This window comes from Apus apus, chromosome 27 (genome assembly GCF_020740795.1).
Source record: "Apus apus isolate bApuApu2 chromosome 27, bApuApu2.pri.cur, whole genome shotgun sequence".
Classification (NCBI taxonomy): Eukaryota; Metazoa; Chordata; class Aves; order Apodiformes; family Apodidae; genus Apus; species Apus apus.
Genome location: NC_067308.1, coordinates 2,096,297 through 2,103,359, shown reverse-complemented (window position 1 = coordinate 2,103,359; position 7,063 = coordinate 2,096,297).

Here is a 7,063-nt window from a genome sequence, read left to right as displayed (position 1 = left end):
AGGAAGATCAGTCCTAGGAAGATCAGACTGATAGTTTTCAGAGGATGGGACAGAAGATAACTAGATCTGGTTTCAGTTCCAAGGGAGGGTTGCCAGCTATCCCTCCAGATAGTCCCTTAGGAATAATGCTAAAACACTGGGGAGATTGGCCCTCTAGAAAAGGAAAAAGCAGAGAGAAAATGGTACATTTTTGTATGACAGTGTGGGGTGGAAAAGAGATTAGAAAAGATAATTTGTATTGGCCAGTATTCGGATCATTTGAAGACTGGGTATGCCAGGCTTTAAATGTCTATGTTAACAGTAAGGAACCACATAACCTGGAAGAAAGTGAATATGCTAGCTTATGGATTAAATCAGATATTAAAACTTGCTTGTATACCTTGCGGGGGGGAGAAGGTTCAAAGAAAAAGAATAAGAGATTGGAGGAACCACTATTAATGTCACCACCTCCTTACATTTCTCCCCCTCCTCCTCCTTCTGTGCCAGTCCCCAGTTGTCCTGCCCTAACAGTTTCAGAATCCACCCCCTCTCTCTCACAGGAGCAGGACTTCTCACCCTCATTATCTCCCATTCTCAATCATAGTGGAGAAAATAGGAGGGTTACTAGGAGCCAAACAAGGGAGCAGGGAAAATCAGAAAATCATCTTTTTCCCTTGAGAGAAATCGCAATGGGAGGTCCGCAGCCAGGAGTAGGATTTGTATCGGTACCCCTGAACTCAGGGGATGTGAGGGAATTTAAAAAGGAAATGGGAAATTTATTAGAAGACCCTCTGGGAGTGTCTGAAAGAGTAGATCAATTTCTTGGCCCTAATATATATACTTGGGATGAAATGCATGCAATTTTGAGAATATTGTTTACCGCTGAGGAGAGGGAGATGATTAGAAGGGCAGGAATGAGAAATTGGGATCAAAGACATCAGCAGGGACCTGGTGCAGATAATAAATGGCCTTTACAGCGGCCCGATTGGGACAATCAAAATCCAGCACATAGGACTAATATGGAAGATTTGAGAGATATGATTATACAAGGAATCAGGGAATCAGTTCCGAGAGGACAGAATATTAATAAAGCATTTAGCGAACATCAAAGGAAGGATGAAACTCCCACAGAGTGGTTGGAGAGGTTAAGAAAAAGCTTGCAGCTTTATTCAGGACTAGATCCTGATACACCTGTGGGACAAGCCCTACTAAAAACTCAATTTGTTGCCAAGTCCTGGATAGACATTAGAAAGAAACTGGAAAAGATTGAGGATTGGCAAGAAAAGGGCTTAGATGAGTTATTGAGAGAGGCTCAGAAAGTGTATGTGAGGCGGGAGGAAGAGAGTCAAAGGAGACAAGCAAAAATATTAGTAGCAGCAGTAAGAGAGGGGCATAAAGAAGGAAGAGAACAAGAAAGGCGAGAGAATCCACTGGGAGTGGGAAAAAGATATCAGAAGCCTCAATATGGTTCTGAGATGTTAAAAAATGTGGAATGCTTCTACTGCCACAAGAGGGGACATCTAAGAAGGAGCTGTAGGAAACGCTTGCAGGATGAGCGAGTGTTTAAAGAGGATTAGTGGGGTCAGGGGCTCTATTTGCTGGGGACCTCGCGAAGTACAGAGCCCTTGATAAAATTGAAATTGGGTCCCCAGCAACAGGAATTTGAGTTCTTAGTGGACTCTGGAGCAGAAAAATCAACAGTACAACAAATACCCCAGGGATGTTATTCATCCCCAGAAACTGCACAAGTTATTGGAGCTAAAGGAGAACCCTTTAAAGTACCCATCATAAAAGAAGTAGAGATAGAGACACCTACAAAATTTGCAGTAGGGACTTTTTTGCTAGTCCCTGAGGCAGAATATAATTTATTAGGAAGGGATTTAATGATAGAGTTAGGAATTAATTTGGAAATTAGGGAACAGCAGTTACAGGTAAAACTTTGCATTCTTACTGTTGAAGATGAAGCAAAAATAAATCCTGAAGTATGGTATACCCCTGATTCTGTAGGAAAAATAGATATGAAGCCTCTTGAGGTCTCAATAAGAGATCCTGAGAACCCAATAAGAGTAAAACAATATCCCATCTCTCATGAAGGGAAAAGAGGGTTACAGCCTGTAATTAGGCGATTACTGACACAAGGCATACTAGAGCCGTGCATGTCCCCACATAATACCCCAATTCTGCCAGTAAAGAAATCAGATGGCTCATATCGGCTAGTGCAGGATCTAAGAGAAGTGAACAAAAGAACAGTTACTAGATTCCCAGTTGTGGCAAATCCATACACTCTGTTAAATAAGCTCTCTCCTGATTATAAATGGTATAGTGTAATAGATTTGAAAGATGCCTTTTGGGCTTGCCCATTAAAAGAAAATTGCAGAGATTATTTTGCCTTTGAGTGGGAGGATCCAGAAACAAACCGAAAACAGCAGTTAAGGTGGACTGTCTTACCTCAGGGATTCACTGAATCCCCTAATTTGTTTGGGCAGGCTTTAGAACAGCTACTGGAGTCATTTGAATTAGGGAAAAATGTAGTACTAATACAGTATGTAGATGATCTGTTAATAGCAGGGGAAAATCAGGAAGAAGTCAGGCAAGAGAGTATTAGACTACTCAACTTTTTAAGCTTAAAGGGTTTGAAGGTGTCAAAATCAAAATTACAATTCACTGAAGAGGAGGTAAAATACTTAGGACACTGGCTAAGCCAGGGATGTAAAAGATTAGACCCTGAACGGGTTAATGGCATATTGTCCCTCCGAGTTCCCCAAACAAAAAGGCAGGTGAGACAGCTCCTGGGATTATTAGGATACTGCCGACAATGGATTGAGAATTATAGCAGTAAAGTAAAATTTTTATATGAAAAATTGACTATAGATGGGCTATTAAAATGGAATGGTGAGGATAATAAACATTTAGAAGAATTAAAAATGGATTTAGCAAATGCTCCTGTACTAAGTTTACCAGACATCCGGAAACCATTTTATCTTTTTGTAAACACAGAAAATGGCACAGCTTATGGAGTATTAACACAAGAATGGGCAGGACAGAAGAAACCTGTGGGGTATTATTCAAAATTATTAGACCCTGTGAGTCGAGGATGGCCCACCTGTTTACAGGCAATAGTAGCCACAGCCCTATTAGTGGAAGAGGCTGGGAAGGTAACCTTTGGGGGAGAATTAAAGGTGTATACCCCTCATAATATCAGGAGCATCTTACAACAAAAGGCAGACAAGTGGCTAACTGACAGCCGATTATTGAAATATGAAGGAATATTAATTCATTCACCTAAATTAGAATTGGAAACAACAAATTTACAGAATCCAGCACAGTTCTTGTATGGAGAACCAGCCCAGGAGTTAGTACATAATTGCATTCAAGTGATAGAATCCCAGACCAAAGTTAGAGAGGACTTAGAGGAGGAAGAAATACAAGAAGGAGAGAAGTTATATATAGATGGCTCATCCCGGGTAGTAAATGGACAACGTAAATCAGGATATGCCATAATAGATGGGAAGACCTTTCAAGTTATGGAGTCAGGGCCTTTAGAGAAAACCTGGTCAGCCCAAGCCTGTGAACTCTATGCCCTATTGAGAGCTCTACAAGTGCTAAAGGATAAGACAGGAACAATTTATACAGACTCTAAATATGCCTTTGGAGTGGTTCATACTTTTGGAAAAATCTGGGAGGAAAGGGGATTAATCAATACCCAAGGGAAAGGACTGGTCCACGAAACATTAATTAGAGAAACCTTGAAGGCATTACGAGGGCCACGCAGGATAGCTGTGGTATATGTAAAAGGACACCAAAAAGGCCTTAAACCCACTATACGAGGAAACAACCTAGCTGATGAGGAAGCCAAAAGAGCAGCATTATTGGTATTAGAGCAATTGGATAATGAGGAAGAATCATTCCATGTAGTTAAAAGTTTTACAGATAAAGAAAAGGAAAAATTACAGCAAGTAGGAGCAAAGGAACAGAGTGGCAAGTGGATGTTGCCGGATGGTAGAGAGGTCCTTCCGAAGGGATTGGCCCAGAAAATAATGGGGAAATTACATCAGCAGACTCACTGGGGAACTCAAGCTTTAGTGGATCAATTTGAAACTAAATATGTCTGTGTAGGGGCTTATGGAATGGCTAAAAAGGTTTTGGAGGGGTGTTTAACCTGCCAAAGAGTGAATAAGAGACAACTAAGAGAGAAAATTCAAGGTGGCAGGGAAATAGCTAAGAGACCATTTGAAAAGATCCAGACAGACTTTACTGAGTTACCTAAGGTGGGGAGATATCGTTACTTATTGGTGCTAGTGGACCATCTTACCTACTTTGTAGAAGCCTTTCCTGTAGCCAGAGCCACAGCCAAAACGGTAATTAAAATCTTATTAGAAGAAATCATTCCCAGATATGGAGCTATAGCTGTGGTTGATTCAGATAGGGGCCCGCACTTTACTTCAAAAATTATTAAGGAGACAACAGAGCTTTTTGGGACCAAATGGGAATATCATACTCCATGGCATCCACAGAGCTCAGGAAAGGTAGAAAGAATGAATGGAGAAATAAAGAAACATATAACTAAACTAATGATAGAAACAAAAATGAATTGGGTAAAATGTCTACCACTAGCTCTATTATATATTAGAACCCAACCTCGTGCTGATACAGGAATCTCCCCTTTTGAGATGATGTATGGGATGCCCTATGATTTTGGGGTTCCAATAGAACATCCAAAAATTGAAGACAAAATCTTACAGGATTATATAGTTGGACTGATGAGACGAAGGAAGGAGTTGAGAAAGAAGGGCCTGGTGGTCCAGAGACCTCCTTTAGACATTTCAATACATAGAATTCAACCTGGAGATCGAGTGTTAGTAAAAACCTGGAAGGAATCATCTCTGACACCCCGCTGGGAAGGACCCTTTGTTGTTTTACTTACAACAGATACAGCCATTCGAACAGCTGAGAGAGGATGGACTCATGCAAGTAGAGTTAAAGGACCCATTCGACCGCCTGAGTGGACGGTGACTCAGGGATCAGATCCTATGAGACTAAAAATCACTCGAAAAAAATAATAAATCCCATGCAGACTCAGGATGAGTGGGAAGCTCAACGGCAGTCCCGGTGGACTAAGCTGTTGAGACCATTAATTGAGGAACTTTTTGGATCAATATCGGTTGCTGAGGCAGTCTTCCTGCCTCAGGAGCTATTAGCGTCAGGAGGAAGACATCTTCTACGCTCAGCACTAATAGACTTAGCTTTGAGGACTACTTCTCATTGCGGGGACAGAAACTGTGAATTTTGGGTAAAGATTCTATGTGGGCATTGTAAAAGGATTCTATGGGTAAATAGAGTGGCCTTACAACGTTTATACCTCTGCCAACAGTGTGATCAGGGATTTAGAAATGACACTTTCCTTCAGTCCTGGCAAAGAATATTAGACAGTGGACAAGATCTGATGGTCAACCAGATGAGAACCACGGAGGACAGGGGCAATATGTGTTAGAAAATAGAGAGCACTTTGAATTAGTTCCTTTACAATGCTTTCTAATCAATCTGATTCAACATGTTAGGGGAATAAGATTCACAAGGATTATTAAGCAGTTTTGTGGAAAGCAAGTTGTATTTGCAAACTTTCAGGAAGTCACTGAGGAAGAGTGGGATAGAGAAATTGGGAGAGACCTGAGAGATAAGAAAACAAGATAAATTAAAGACCTCTTAAAGCCACCATAGGGAATTGAGCAGAAATAGAAGTCATAATAGAAAAGGCTCCAGGAACTCCTGAAGAATACCACTGCTGCCGAGAAGAAGATACACCTCGTTGCTCCCTGCAAAGGAGTAGACGAAGGAGGCAGAGGGGTAAAAGTGTGGAGACTAAAATGCTGGGCCTGATGAAAGGAGACGTGCTCATTCCCATGGGGATAAGAGGTAGAACGAAATTTGGATGTAAAACAGGAATTTGGCTTATTATGATTTGGATAATTGGCATACAGGGAGAGAGTCCTCATAAACCTTATGAATGGACCCTTGTAAGGTGGAGGGACTCTCAAGTAATTAGACGTAATCTCACTGCAGGCTCTCCCAGCTTCGTTGTCTCACTCTGTGATTTAGCACCTGTAAAACCATGTCTAAATCAGAAACCTTATTATCTATGTCCAGCTTGTCCACTATATTAGGGCCCTTGATTCTATTTCTTATTACTCTAACTTTTGGACCTTGTATTTTGAACAAGCTTGTGGCCTTTGTCAGAAACCGAATAGAGACTGTGCAGCTGAAAGTGTTGCGAGAGCAACCCTACAAACTGACTGAAATAGAGGATGCTTCCTTTCTTGAAGCAGCTAAAGAAGTTGTTTCAAGATTTGATCAGCAAATTGAGGATAAAGAGAAAAAGGGGGGAATTTGTTATAGGTGAATCATGAAATCAATTTGCTGATCAAATGTGAATGTATATGGTTGAATGTTAAAATGCAATGTTTATTAAAATGCTGGAAGTTATGTTTGTTATATGTTGGAAATTATGTTAAATGCTGGTTTAAATGTTAGAAGTTATATTCATGTTTGTAAAGCATTGAATGTTGTGGTTATGTGAGAGTTAATGTTGGTAGCTATACCCTGTCATGTATCAAACCTTAAGTTATATAACATTTTGAGTGACTGCGCATGTCCTGAGGAACGGCTATCACCATGCAGAAGATGGAATTTTCCAAGAAGGGGCAGAGCTTTGCAACGGCGGGAAAAAGAACGCAGAGTATGGAATTTTCCAAGGAGAGGCGGAGCCTTGCACCGGCGGGAAAAAGAACTCTATAAGAAAGGACCCCGCGAGGACCCGAGCGCGCGTCTTGGTGGAGCGGTGACTCCCGGCGTGCCCAGCGCTGTTTGCTCACTTACCTCAAATAAATTAATTAATTCTAAAATTTTTCTGGCTGTTTATTGCCTATTACATATTATATACTCAAGCTGAAGGTGTGGGAGGGGAACATGGTTTGTGAGAGAATTCCCACATGGGGGAACCCTGGAAACATCATCCTTTTCCCAAAAAAATGTTTCTGTCCTGCCTTTTTAGCAAGAATTCTCCATGCCGTGAGAAAGCACTCTGGTG